This window comes from Siphateles boraxobius, unplaced genomic scaffold (assembly GCF_051911475.1).
Source record: "Siphateles boraxobius isolate OS27281-9 unplaced genomic scaffold, OSU_SipBor_1 5, whole genome shotgun sequence".
Lineage (NCBI taxonomy): Eukaryota > Metazoa > Chordata > Actinopteri > Cypriniformes > Leuciscidae > Siphateles > Siphateles boraxobius.
The window spans coordinates 3,211,046-3,224,603 of NW_027509141.1; the positions used below are offsets into that span (position 1 = coordinate 3,211,046).

The 13,558-nt window shown below is 46.2% G+C and overlaps 11 non-coding genes across 11 annotated transcripts; 8 read left to right on the plus strand and 3 right to left on the minus strand.

The window, feature by feature from the left end:
• The first annotated feature begins 1,010 nt into the window (after positions 1-1,010).
• On the plus strand, positions 1,011-1,097 carry trnay-gua (transfer RNA tyrosine (anticodon GUA)). Its single transcript is given in 2 exon segments — positions 1,011-1,047; positions 1,062-1,097. It is a non-coding gene; the product is annotated as a tRNA-Tyr (tRNA).
• Positions 1,098-2,512: 1,415 nt separating this feature from the next.
• trnay-gua (transfer RNA tyrosine (anticodon GUA)) lies at positions 2,513-2,599 on the plus strand. The gene is given in 2 exon segments: positions 2,513-2,549; positions 2,564-2,599. It is a non-coding gene; the product is annotated as a tRNA-Tyr (tRNA).
• Positions 2,600-2,714: 115 nt separating this feature from the next.
• Positions 2,715-2,786, minus strand: trnae-cuc (transfer RNA glutamic acid (anticodon CUC)). Its single transcript has one exon. It is a non-coding gene; the product is annotated as a tRNA-Glu (tRNA).
• A 1,408-nt stretch (positions 2,787-4,194) lies between these two features.
• Positions 4,195-4,281, plus strand: trnay-gua (transfer RNA tyrosine (anticodon GUA)). The gene is given in 2 exon segments: positions 4,195-4,231; positions 4,246-4,281. It is a non-coding gene; the product is annotated as a tRNA-Tyr (tRNA).
• A 1,415-nt stretch (positions 4,282-5,696) lies between these two features.
• Positions 5,697-5,783, plus strand: trnay-gua (transfer RNA tyrosine (anticodon GUA)). Its single transcript is given in 2 exon segments — positions 5,697-5,733; positions 5,748-5,783. It is a non-coding gene; the product is annotated as a tRNA-Tyr (tRNA).
• A 1,416-nt stretch (positions 5,784-7,199) lies between these two features.
• On the plus strand, positions 7,200-7,286 carry trnay-gua (transfer RNA tyrosine (anticodon GUA)). Its single transcript is given in 2 exon segments — positions 7,200-7,236; positions 7,251-7,286. It is a non-coding gene; the product is annotated as a tRNA-Tyr (tRNA).
• Positions 7,287-7,401: 115 nt separating this feature from the next.
• On the minus strand, positions 7,402-7,473 carry trnae-cuc (transfer RNA glutamic acid (anticodon CUC)). Its single transcript has one exon. It is a non-coding gene; the product is annotated as a tRNA-Glu (tRNA).
• Positions 7,474-8,880: 1,407 nt separating this feature from the next.
• trnay-gua (transfer RNA tyrosine (anticodon GUA)) lies at positions 8,881-8,967 on the plus strand. Its single transcript is given in 2 exon segments — positions 8,881-8,917; positions 8,932-8,967. It is a non-coding gene; the product is annotated as a tRNA-Tyr (tRNA).
• A 1,415-nt stretch (positions 8,968-10,382) lies between these two features.
• trnay-gua (transfer RNA tyrosine (anticodon GUA)) lies at positions 10,383-10,469 on the plus strand. The gene is given in 2 exon segments: positions 10,383-10,419; positions 10,434-10,469. It is a non-coding gene; the product is annotated as a tRNA-Tyr (tRNA).
• Positions 10,470-11,884: 1,415 nt separating this feature from the next.
• On the plus strand, positions 11,885-11,971 carry trnay-gua (transfer RNA tyrosine (anticodon GUA)). Its single transcript is given in 2 exon segments — positions 11,885-11,921; positions 11,936-11,971. It is a non-coding gene; the product is annotated as a tRNA-Tyr (tRNA).
• A 115-nt stretch (positions 11,972-12,086) lies between these two features.
• On the minus strand, positions 12,087-12,158 carry trnae-cuc (transfer RNA glutamic acid (anticodon CUC)). Its single transcript has one exon. It is a non-coding gene; the product is annotated as a tRNA-Glu (tRNA).
• Between the last annotated feature and the right edge of the window lie 1,400 nt (positions 12,159-13,558).

The following is a 13,558-nucleotide window of genomic DNA, read 5'->3' on the forward strand; positions in this document are numbered from 1 at the left end:
TTTTAATAGCACTAGGAATATCCTAACAACACCACAACTTGCCATGAAAACAAAAACATTGAGATCCTCAACATGTGAAGCCTGCATCTCAAAGGTTTTTATAGCAGTTTTTTGCAGGCGCCTCTGGCCCTGGATCCCAGTTCTTCTACTAAAAAACTGTCACAGGCTCTGTAGGAAGATTCCAACAACAACTAGATCCCCAACATGTTAAGCCTCCATCTTCAAGGTTTTTGTAGCAGGCCCCTCATCTGACCCCTTCCTGATGTTAGCTCTAGGTCAGTTAATAGCATGAGAAAAAGTAGATGTCATGACAGCCATCTGCCCAGTCGAACACCAACAGTTAGGTGGGCCAGTGACGCAATGGATAATGCGTCTTACTACGAATCAGAAGATTCTAGGTTCGACTCCTAAGTGGCTCGTTCTGCCTCTTTTACTACGCTGTCAGCCCTTAGCCGTTTTATTATTTCCTTTTATTATCCCATAGTTTTTGTTATTAATATTATTGGATTGGTTGAGAAATATAAAAAATTGACAGTCCAACAATAGGCTGCTTTGTCAGTAGGATAACGGTTACCATACAATACTATGAGTCTTTTCAAATGCATTGCATGAGAACTGTCACAAGGACCTTGCTTTACGACCAGTTTATAGTGTCTATTAGGCCATCGCAGGAATCGGAGGAAAATGAGAGCTCCCTCAGTTGAGCCTGATGAAATTGAATTCAGTAAACATTCCCTTCGGATCATTCCCATGTTCTTACAGGGGGCGGTCACACACTAAAAGCAAAAGGGCCTGCTCCAGGTGGAAAGAAGATCCCATATGGTCTATCGGTCAGGATTCCTGGTTTCACCCAGGCGGCCCGGTTTCGCCTCCCGGTATGGGAAGATCGGGTTGCCTTTGCATCACTTAATCGAAAAAAAACAGCACGTATGTCTGTGCTAGTAGCAGTTTTAGCCAGTGGCGGAGCTTCAGCAACCTGATATGTTGAGGTTCTGTCCCCAATCAGTGTGCCTTCGATAGCTCAGCTGGTAGAGCGGAGGACTGTAGGTGGCAAGTTGGCAATCCTTAGGTCGCTGGTTCAACTCCGGCTCGAAGGAGTTCTTTTTGGCACTTAAAAATTTCCTTGGCCGTGCTTCTCGACGAGGGCGTCAGCGCTTGAGTTCGTAGTTCGGCATTTTAAAATCATGTCCTCCGGTGGTGGGCAAAAGCTAATTCCCTGACCGGGAATAGAACCCGAATCCTAACTACTAGACAACCAGGGAAGGTCTGTTGACACCTGCCCCTCAAGCCTGGTTGTTGGCCTCTACCAGATTTTGCAGCAAGACCACTAATACTTGTATTGTCCTCCAGGAGAGGAGACGTCACTGACCCCTGACCCTGGATCCCAGATCTTCCGCTGACAAACTGTCACAGACTCTGTAGGAACATCCTAACAACACCACAACTTGCCATGAAAACAAAGCAACCGAGATCCCCAACATGTGAGGCCTCCATCTCAAAGGTTTTAATAGCACTAGGAATATCCTAACAACACCACAACTTGCCATGAAAACAAAAACATTGAGATCCTCAACATGTGAAGCCTGCATCTCAAAGGTTTTTATAGCAGTTTTTTGCAGGCGCCTCTGGCCCTGGATCCCAGTTCTTCTACTAAAAAACTGTCACAGGCTCTGTAGGAAGATTCCAACAACAACTAGATCCCCAACATGTTAAGCCTCCATCTTCAAGGTTTTTGTAGCAGGCCCCTCATCTGACCCCTTCCTGATGTTAGCTCTAGGTCAGTTAATAGCATGAGAAAAAGTAGATGTCATGACAGCCATCTGCCCAGTCGAACACCAACAGTTAGGTGGGCCAGTGACGCAATGGATAATGCGTCTTACTACGAATCAGAAGATTCTAGGTTCGACTCCTAAGTGGCTCGTTCTGCCTCTTTTACTACGCTGTCAGCCCTTAGCCGTTTTATTATTTCCTTTTATTATCCCATAGTTTTTGTTATTAATATTATTGGATTGGTTGAGAAATATAAAAAATTGACAGTCCAACAATAGGCTGCTTTGTCAGTAGGATAACGGTTACCATACAATACTATGAGTCTTTTCAAATGCATTGCATGAGAACTGTCACAAGGACCTTGCTTTACGACCAGTTTATAGTGTCTATTAGGCCATCGCAGGAATCGGAGGAAAATGAGAGCTCCCTCAGTTGAGCCTGATGAAATTGAATTCAGTAAACATTCCCTTCGGATCATTCCCATGTTCTTACAGGGGGCGGTCACACACTAAAAGCAAAAGGGCCTGCTCCAGGTGGAAAGAAGATCCCATATGGTCTATCGGTCAGGATTCCTGGTTTCACCCAGGCGGCCCGGTTTCGCCTCCCGGTATGGGAAGATCGGGTTGCCTTTGCATCACTTAATCGAAAAAAAACAGCACGTATGTCTGTGCTAGTAGCAGTTTTAGCCAGTGGCGGAGCTTCAGCAACCTGATATGTTGAGGTTCTGTCCCCAATCAGTGTGCCTTCGATAGCTCAGCTGGTAGAGCGGAGGACTGTAGGTGGCAAGTTGGCAATCCTTAGGTCACTGGTTCGACTCCGGCTCGAAGGAGGTCTTTTTCACACATAAACATTTCCTGGGCCGTGCTTCTCGACGAGGGCGTCAATGCTTGAGTTCGTAGTTCGGCATTTTAAAATCACGTCCTCCGGTGGTGGGCAAAAGCTAATTCCCTGACCGGGAATCGAACGCGGGCCACGGCGGTGAGAGCGCCGAATCCTAACCACTAGACCACCAGGGAAGGTCTGTTGACACCTGCCCCTCAAGCCCAGTTGTTGGCCTCTACCAGATTTTGCAGCAAGACCACTAATACTTGTATTTTCCTCCAGGAGAGGTGACGTCACTGACCCCTGACCCTGGATCAAAGATCTTCCGCTGACAAACTGTCACAGACTCTGTAGGAATATCCTAACAACACCACAACTTGCCATGAAAACAAAGCAACCGAGATCCCCAACATGTGAGGCCTCCATCTCGAAGGTTTTTATAGCAGTTTTTTGCAGACGTCTCTTAACCTGTATTCCAGTTCTTCCACTGAAAAACTGTCACAGACTCTGTAGGAATATCCTAACAACACCACTACTTGCCATGAAAAAAACATATCGAGATCCCCAACATGTGAGGCCTCCATCTCGAAGGTTTTATAGCAGTAAGAATATCCTAACAACACCACAACTTGCCATGAAAAAAAAAAAACAATGAGATCCTCAACATATGAGGCCTGCATCTCGAAGGTTTTTATAGCAGTTTTTTGCAGACGTCTCTGGCCCTGGATCCCAGTTCTTCTGCTAGAAACTGTCACAGGCTCTGTAGGAAGATTCAAACAACAAAGAGATCCCCAACATGTGAGGCCTCCATCTCGAAGGTTTTTGTAGCAGGACCCTCATCTGACCCCTTCCTGATGTTGGCTCTAGGTCAGTTAATAGCATGATAAAAAGTTGATGTCATGACAGCCATATGCCCAGTCGAACACCAACTGTTAGGTGGGCCAGTGGCGCAATGGATAACGCGTCTTACTACGAATCAGAAGATTCTAGGTTCGACTCCTGGCTGACTCGTTCTGCCTCTTTTACTACGTTGTTAGGCCCTTATCCGTTTTATTATTTCCTTTTATTATCCCATAGTTTTTGTTATTAATATTATTGGAATGTCTGAGAAATATAAAAAATTGACAGTCCAACAATAGGCTGCTTTGTCAGTAGGATAACGGTTACCATACAATAGTATGAGTCTTTTCAAATGCATTGCATGAGAACTGTCACAAGGACCTTGCTTTACGACCAGTTTATAGTGTCTATTAGGCCATCGCAGGAATCGGAGGAAAATGAGAGCTCCCTCAGTTGAGCCTGATGAAATTGAATTCAGTAAACATTCCCTTTGGATCATTCCCATGTTCTTACAGGGGGCGGTCACACACTAAAAGCAAAAGGGCCTGCTCCAGGTTGAAAGAAGATCCCATATGGTCTATCGGTCAGGATTCCTGGTTTCACCCAGGCGGCCCGGTTTCGCCTCCCGGTATGGGAAGATCGGGTTGCCTTTGCATCACTTAATCGAAAAAACCAGCACGTATGTCTGTGCTAGTAGCAGTTTTAGCCAGTGGCGGAGCTTCAGCAACCTGATATCTTGAGGTTCTGTCCCCAAGTAGTGTGCCTTCGATAGCTCAGCTGGTAGAGCGGAGGACTGTAGGTGGCAAGTTGGCAATCCTTAGGTCGCTGGTTCAACTCCGGCTCGAAGGAGTTCTTTTTGGCACTTAAACATTTCCTTGGCCGTGCTTCTCGACGAGGGCGTCAGCGCTTGAGTTCGTAGTTCGGCATTTTAAAATCATGTCCTCCGGTGGTGGGCAAAAGCTCATTCCCTGACCGGGAATAGAACCCGAATCCTAACTACTAGACAACCAGGGAAGGTCTGTTGACACCTGCCCCTCAAGCCTGGTTGTTGGCCTCTACCAGATTTTGCAGCAAGACCACTAATACTTGTATTGTCCTCCAGGAGAGGAGACGTCACTGACCCCTGACCCTGGATCCCAGATCTTCCGCTGACAAACTGTCACAGACTCTGTAGGAATATCCTAACAACACCACAACTTGCCATGAAAACAAAGCAACCGAGATCCCCAACATGTGAGGCCTCCATCTCAAAGGTTTTTATAGCACTAGGAATATCCTAACAACACCACAACTTGCCATGAAAACAAAAACATTGAGATCCTCAACATGTGAAGCCTGCATCTCAAAGGTTTTTATAGCAGTTTTTTGCAGGCGCCTCTGGCCCTGGATCCCAGTTCTTCTACTAAAAAACTGTCACAGCCTCTGTAGGAAGATTCCAACAACAACTAGATCCCCAACATGTTAAGCCTCCATCTCGAAGGTTTTTGTAGCAGGCCCCTCATCTGACCCCTTCCTGATGTTAGCTCTAGGTCAGTTAATAGCATGAGAAAAAGTAGATGTCATGACAGCCATCTGCCCAGTCGAACACCAACAGTTAGGTGGGCCAGTGACGCAATGGATAATGCGTCTTACTACGAATCAGAAGATTCTAGGTTCGACTCCTAAGTGGCTCGTTCTGCCTCTTTTACTACGCTGTCAGCCCTTAGCCGTTTTATTATTTCCTTTTATTATCCCATAGTTTTTGTTATTAATATTATTGGATTGGTTGAGAAATATAAAAAATTGACAGTCCAACAATAGGCTGCTTTGTCAGTAGGATAACGGTTACCATACAATACTATGAGTCTTTTCAAATGCATTGCATGAGAACTGTCACAAGGACCTTGCTTTACGACCAGTTTATAGTGTCTATTAGGCCATCGCAGGAATCGGAGGAAAATGAGAGCTCCCTCAGTTGAGCCTGATGAAATTGAATTCAGTAAACATTCCCTTCGGATCATTCCCATGTTCTTACAGGGGGCGGTCACACACTAAAAGCAAAAGGGCCTGCTCCAGGTGGAAAGAAGATCCCATATGGTCTATCGGTCAGGATTCCTGGTTTCACCCAGGCGGCCCGGTTTCGCCTCCCGGTATGGGAAGATCGGGTTGCCTTTGCATCACTTAATCGAAAAAAAACAGCACGTATGTCTGTGCTAGTAGCAGTTTTAGCCAGTGGCGGAGCTTCAGCAACCTGATATGTTGAGGTTCTGTCCCCAATCAGTGTGCCTTCGATAGCTCAGCTGGTAGAGCGGAGGACTGTAGGTGGCAAGTTGGCAATCCTTAGGTCGCTGGTTCAACTCCGGCTCGAAGGAGTTCTTTTTGGCACTTAAAAATTTCCTTGGCCGTGCTTCTCGACGAGGGCGTCAGCGCTTGAGTTCGTAGTTCGGCATTTTAAAATCATGTCCTCCGGTGGTGGGCAAAAGCTAATTCCCTGACCGGGAATAGAACCCGAATCCTAACTACTAGACAACCAGGGAAGGTCTGTTGACACCTGCCCCTCAAGCCTGGTTGTTGGCCTCTACCAGATTTTGCAGCAAGACCACTAATACTTGTATTGTCCTCCAGGAGAGGAGACGTCACTGACCCCTGACCCTGGATCCCAGATCTTCCGCTGACAAACTGTCACAGACTCTGTAGGAACATCCTAACAACACCACAACTTGCCATGAAAACAAAGCAACCGAGATCCCCAACATGTGAGGCCTCCATCTCAAAGGTTTTAATAGCACTAGGAATATCCTAACAACACCACAACTTGCCATGAAAACAAAAACATTGAGATCCTCAACATGTGAAGCCTGCATCTCAAAGGTTTTTATAGCAGTTTTTTGCAGGCGCCTCTGGCCCTGGATCCCAGTTCTTCTACTAAAAAACTGTCACAGGCTCTGTAGGAAGATTCCAACAACAACTAGATCCCCAACATGTTAAGCCTCCATCTTCAAGGTTTTTGTAGCAGGCCCCTCATCTGACCCCTTCCTGATGTTAGCTCTAGGTCAGTTAATAGCATGAGAAAAAGTAGATGTCATGACAGCCATCTGCCCAGTCGAACACCAACAGTTAGGTGGGCCAGTGACGCAATGGATAATGCGTCTTACTACGAATCAGAAGATTCTAGGTTCGACTCCTAAGTGGCTCGTTCTGCCTCTTTTACTACGCTGTCAGCCCTTAGCCGTTTTATTATTTCCTTTTATTATCCCATAGTTTTTGTTATTAATATTATTGGATTGGTTGAGAAATATAAAAAATTGACAGTCCAACAATAGGCTGCTTTGTCAGTAGGATAACGGTTACCATACAATACTATGAGTCTTTTCAAATGCATTGCATGAGAACTGTCACAAGGACCTTGCTTTACGACCAGTTTATAGTGTCTATTAGGCCATCGCAGGAATCGGAGGAAAATGAGAGCTCCCTCAGTTGAGCCTGATGAAATTGAATTCAGTAAACATTCCCTTCGGATCATTCCCATGTTCTTACAGGGGGCGGTCACACACTAAAAGCAAAAGGGCCTGCTCCAGGTGGAAAGAAGATCCCATATGGTCTATCGGTCAGGATTCCTGGTTTCACCCAGGCGGCCCGGTTTCGCCTCCCGGTATGGGAAGATCGGGTTGCCTTTGCATCACTTAATCGAAAAAAAAACAGCACGTATGTCTGTGCTAGTAGCAGTTTTAGCCAGTGGCGGAGCTTCAGCAACCTGATATGTTGAGGTTCTGTCCCCAATCAGTGTGCCTTCGATAGCTCAGCTGGTAGAGCGGAGGACTGTAGGTGGCAAGTTGGCAATCCTTAGGTCGCTGGTTCCACTCCGGCTCGAAGGAGGTCTTTTTCACACATAAACATTTCCTGGGCCGTGCTTCTCGACGAGGCCGTCAATGCTTGAGTTCGTAGTTCGGCATTTTAAAATCACGTCCTCCGGTGGTGGGCAAAAGCTAATTCCCTGACCGGGAATCGAACGCGGGCCACGGCGGTGAGAGCGCCGAATCCTAACCACTAGACCACCAGGGAAGGTCTGTTGACACCTGCCCCTCAAGCCCAGTTGTTGGCCTCTACCAGATTTTGCAGCAAGACCACTAATACTTGTATTTTCCTCCAGGAGAGGTGACGTCACTGACCCCTGACCCTGGATCAAAGATCTTCCGCTGACAAACTGTCACAGACTCTGTAGGAATATCCTAACAACACCACAACTTGCCATGAAAACAAAGCAACCGAGATCCCCAACATGTGAGGCCTCCATCTCGAAGGTTTTTATAGCAGTTTTTTGCAGACGTCTCTTAACCTGGATTCCAGTTCTTCCACTGAAAAACTGTCACAGACTCTGTAGGAATATCCTAACAACACCACTACTTGCCATGAAAAAAACATATCGAGATCCCCAACATGTGAGGCCTCCATCTCGAAGGTTTTATAGCAGTAAGAATATCCTAACAACACCACAACTTGCCATGAAAAAAAAAAACAATGAGATCCTCAACATATGAGGCCTGCATCTCGAAGGTTTTTATAGCAGTTTTTTGCAGACGTCTCTGGCCCTGGATCCCAGTTCTTCTGCTAGAAACTGTCACAGGCTCTGTAGGAAGATTCAAACAACAAAGAGATCCCCAACATGTGAGGCCTCCATCTCGAAGGTTTTTGTAGCAGGACCCTCATCTGACCCCTTCCTGATGTTGGCTCTAGGTCAGTTAATAGCATGATAAAAAGTTGATGTCATGACAGCCATATGCCCAGTCGAACACCAACTGTTAGGTGGGCCAGTGGCGCAATGGATAACACGTCTTACTACGAATCAGAAGATTCTAGGTTCGACTCCTGGCTGACTCGTTCTGCCTCTTTTACTACGTTGTTAGGCCCTTATCCGTTTTATTATTTCCTTTTATTATCCCATAGTTTTTGTTATTAATATTATTGGAATGGTTGAGAAATATAAAAAATTGACAGTCCAACAATAGGCTGCTTTGTCAGTAGGATAACGGTTACCATACAATAGTATGAGTCTTTTCAAATGCATTGCATGAGAACTGTCACAAGGACCTTGCTTTACGACCAGTTTATAGTGTCTATTAGGCCATCGCAGGAATCGGAGGAAAATGAGAGCTCCCTCAGTTGAGCCTGATGAAATTGAATTCAGTAAACATTCCCTTTGGATCATTCCCATGTTCTTACAGGGGGCGGTCACACACTAAAAGCAAAAGGGCCTGCTCCAGGTTGAAAGAAGATCCCATATTGTCTATCGGTCAGGATTCCTGGTTTCACCCAGGCGGCCCGGTTTCGCCTCCCGGTATGGGAAGATCGGGTTGCCTTTGCATCACTTAATCGAAAAAACCAGCACGTATGTCTGTGCTAGTAGCAGTTTTAGCCAGTGGCGGAGCTTCAGCAACCTGATATCTTGAGGTTCTGTCCCCAATTAGTGTGCCTTCGATAGCTCAGCTGGTAGAGCGGAGGACTGTAGGTGGCAAGTTGGCAATCCTTAGGTCGCTGGTTCAACTCCGGCTCGAAGGAGTTCTTTTTGGCACTTAAACATTTCCTTGGCCGTGCTTCTCGACGAGGGCGTCAGCGCTTGAGTTCGTAGTTCGGCATTTTAAAATCATGTCCTCCGGTGGTGGGCAAAAGCTCATTCCCTGACCGGGAATAGAACCCGAATCCTAACTACTAGACAACCAGGGAAGGTCTGTTGACACCTGCCCCTCAAGCCTGGTTGTTGGCCTCTACCAGATTTTGCAGCAAGACCACTCATACTTGTATTGTCCTCCAGGAGAGGAGACGTCACTGACCCCTGACCCTGGATCCCAGATCTTCCGCTGACAAACTGTCACAGACTCTGTAGGAATATCCTAACAACACCACAACTTACCATGAAAACAAAGCAACCGAGATCCCCAACATGTGAGGCCTCCATCTCAAAGGTTTTTATAGCACTAGGAATATCCTAACAACACCACAACTTGCCATGAAAACAAAAACATTGAGATCCTCAACATGTGAAGCCTGCATCTCAAAGGTTTTTATAGCAGTTTTTTGCAGGCGCCTCTGGCCCTGGATCCCAGTTCTTCTACTAAAAAACTGTCACAGCCTCTGTAGGAAGATTCCAACAACAACTAGATCCCCAACATGTTAAGCCTCCATCTTTTAGGTTTTTGTAGCAGGCCCCTCATCTGACCCCTTCCTGATGTTAGCTCTAGGTCAGTTAATAGCATGAGAAAAAGTAGATGTCATGACAGCCATCTGCCCAGTCGAACACCAACAGTTAGGTGGGCCAGTGACGCAATGGATAATGCGTCTTACTACGAATCAGAAGATTCTAGGTTCGACTCCTAAGTGGCTCGTTCTGCCTCTTTTACTACGCTGTCAGCCCTTAGCCGTTTTATTATTTCCTTTTATTATCCCATAGTTTTTGTTATTAATATTATTGGATTGGTTGAGAAATATAAAAAATTGACAGTCCAACAATAGGCTGCTTTGTCAGTAGGATAACGGTTACCATACAATACTATGAGTCTTTTCAAATGCATTGCATGAGAACTGTCACAAGGACCTTGCTTTACGACCAGTTTATAGTGTCTATTAGGCCATCGCAGGAATCGGAGGAAAATGAGAGCTCCCTCAGTTGAGCCTGATGAAATTGAATTCAGTAAACATTCCCTTCGGATCATTCCCATGTTCTTACAGGGGGCGGTCACACACTAAAAGCAAAAGGGCCTGCTCCAGGTGGAAAGAAGATCCCATATGGTCTATCGGTCAGGATTCCTGGTTTCACCCAGGCGGCCCGGTTTCGCCTCCCGGTATGGGAAGATCGGGTTGCCTTTGCATCACTTAATCGAAAAAAAACAGCACGTATGTCTGTGCTAGTAGCAGTTTTAGCCAGTGGCGGAGCTTCAGCAACCTGATATGTTGAGGTTCTGTCCCCAATCAGTGTGCCTTCGATAGCTCAGCTGGTAGAGCGGAGGACTGTAGGTGGCAAGTTGGTAATCCTTAGGTCGCTGGTTCAACTCCGGCTCGAAGGAGTTCTTTTTGGCACTTAAAAATTTCCTTGGCCGTGCTTCTCGACGAGGGCGTCAGCGCTTGAGTTCGTAGTTCGGCATTTTAAAATCATGTCCTCCGGTGGTGGGCAAAAGCTAATTCCCTGACCGGGAATAGAACCCGAATCCTAACTACTAGACAACCAGGGAAGGTCTGTTGACACCTGCCCCTCAAGCCTGGTTGTTGGCCTCTACCAGATTTTGCAGCAAGACCACTAATACTTGTATTGTCCTCCAGGAGAGGAGACGTCACTGACCCCTGACCCTGGATCCCAGATCTTCCGCTGACAAACTGTCACAGACTCTGTAGGAACATCCTAACAACACCACAACTTGCCATGAAAACAAAGCAACCGAGATCCCCAACATGTGAGGCCTCCATCTCAAAGGTTTTAATAGCACTAGGAATATCCTAACAACACCACAACTTGCCATGAAAACAAAAACATTGAGATCCTCAACATGTGAAGCCTGCATCTCAAAGGTTTTTATAGCAGTTTTTTGCAGGCGCCTCTGGCCCTGGATCCCAGTTCTTCTACTAAAAAACTGTCACAGGCTCTGTAGGAAGATTCCAACAACAACTAGATCCCCAACATGTTAAGCCTCCATCTTCAAGGTTTTTGTAGCAGGCCCCTCATCTGACCCCTTCCTGATGTTAGCTCTAGGTCAGTTAATAGCATGAGAAAAAGTAGATGTCATGACAGCCATCTGCCCAGTCGAACACCAACAGTTAGGTGGGCCAGTGACGCAATGGATAATGCGTCTTACTACGAATCAGAAGATTCTAGGTTCGACTCCTAAGTGGCTCGTTCTGCTTCTTTTACTACGCTGTCAGCCCTTAGCCGTTTTATTATTTCCTTTTATTATCCCATAGTTTTTGTTATTAATATTATTGGATTGGTTGAGAAATATAAAAAATTGACAGTCCAACAATAGGCTGCTTTGTCAGTAGGATAACGGTTACCATACAATACTATGAGTCTTTTCAAATGCATTGCATGAGAACTGTCACAAGGACCTTGCTTTACGACCAGTTTATAGTGTCTATTAGGCCATCGCAGGAATCGGAGGAAAATGAGAGCTCCCTCAGTTGAGCCTGATGAAATTGAATTCAGTAAACATTCCCTTCGGATCATTCCCATGTTCTTACAGGGGGCGGTCACACACTAAAAGCAAAAGGGCCTGCTCCAGGTGGAAAGAAGATCCCATATGGTCTATCGGTCAGGATTCCTGGTTTCACCCAGGCGGCCCGGTTTCGCCTCCCGGTATGGGAAGATCGGGTTGCCTTTGCATCACTTAATCGAAAAAAAACAGCACGTATGTCTGTGCTAGTAGCAGTTTTAGCCAGTGGCGGAGCTTCAGCAACCTGATATGTTGAGGTTCTGTCCCCAATCAGTGTGCCTTCGATAGCTCAGCTGGTAGAGGGGAGGACTGTAGGTGGCAAGTTGGCAATCCTTAGGTCGCTGGTTCGACTCCGGCTCGAAGGAGGTCTTTTTCACACATAAACATTTCCTGGGCCGTGCTTCTCGACGAGGGCGTCAATGCTTGAGTTCGTAGTTCGGCATTTTAAAATCACGTCCTCCGGTGGTGGGCAAAAGCTAATTCCCTGACCGGGAATCGAACGCGGGCCACGGCGGTGAGAGCGCCGAATCCTAACCACTAGACCACCAGGGAAGGTCTGTTGACACCTGCCCCTCAAGCCCAGTTGTTGGCCTCTACCAGATTTTGCAGCAAGACCACTAATACTTGTATTTTCCTCCAGGAGAGGTGACGTCACTGACCCCTGACCCTGGATCAAAGATCTTCCGCTGACAAACTGTCACAGACTCTGTAGGAATATCCTAACAACACCACAACTTGCCATGAAAACAAAGCAACCGAGATCCCCAACATGTGAGGCCTCCATCTCGAAGGTTTTTATAGCAGTTTTTTGCAGACGTCTCTTAACCTGGATCCCAGTTCTTCCACTGACAAACTGTCACAGACTCTGTAGGAATATCCTAACAACACCACTACTTGCCATGAAAAAAACATATCGAGATCCCCAACATGTGAGGCCTCCATCTCGAAGGTTTTATAGCAGTAAGAATATCCTAACAACACCACAACTTGCCATGAAAAAAAAAAAACAATGAGATCCTCAACATATGAGGCCTGCATCTCGAAGGTTTTTATAGCAGTTTTTTGCAGACGTCTCTGGCCCTGGATCCCAGTTCTTCTGCTAAGAAACTGTCACAGGCTCTGTAGGAAGATTCCAACAACAACGAGATCCCCAACATGTGAGGCCTCCATCTCGAAGGTTTTTGTAGCAGGACCCTCATCTGACCCCTTCCTGATGTTGGCTCTAGGTCAGTTAATAGAATGAGAAAAAGTAGATGTCATGACAGGCATCTACCCAGTCGAACACAAACAGTTAGGTGGGCCAGTGGCGCAATGAATAATGCGTCTGACTACGGATCAGAATTTTCTAGGTTCGACTCTTGGCTGGCTCGTTCTGTCTCTTTTACTACGTTGTCAGCCCTTAGCCGTTTTATTATTTCCTTTTATTATCCCATAGTTTTTGTTATTAATATTATTGGAATGGTTGAGAAATATAAAAAATTGACAGTCCAACAATAGGCTGCTTTGTCAGTAGGATAACGGTTACCATACAATACTATGAGTCTTTTCAAATGCATTGCATGAGAACTGTCACAAGGACCTTGCTCTACGACCAGTTTATAGTGTCTATTAGGCCATCGCAGGAATCGGAGGAAAATGAGAGCTCCCTCAGTTGAGCCTGATGAAATTGAATTCAGTAAACATTCCCTTCGGATCATTCCCATGTTCTTACAGGGGGCGGTCACACACTAAAAGCAAAAGGGCCTGCTCCAGGTGGAAAGAAGATCCCATATGGTCTATCGGTCAGGATTCCTGGTTTCACCCAGGCGGCCCGGTTTCGCCTCCCGGTATGGGAAGATCGGGTTGCCTTTGCATCACTTAATCGAAAAAACCAGCACGTATGTCTGTGCTAGTAGCAGTTTTAGCCAGTGGCGGAGCTTCAGCAACCTGATATGTCCCCAATCAGTGAGCCT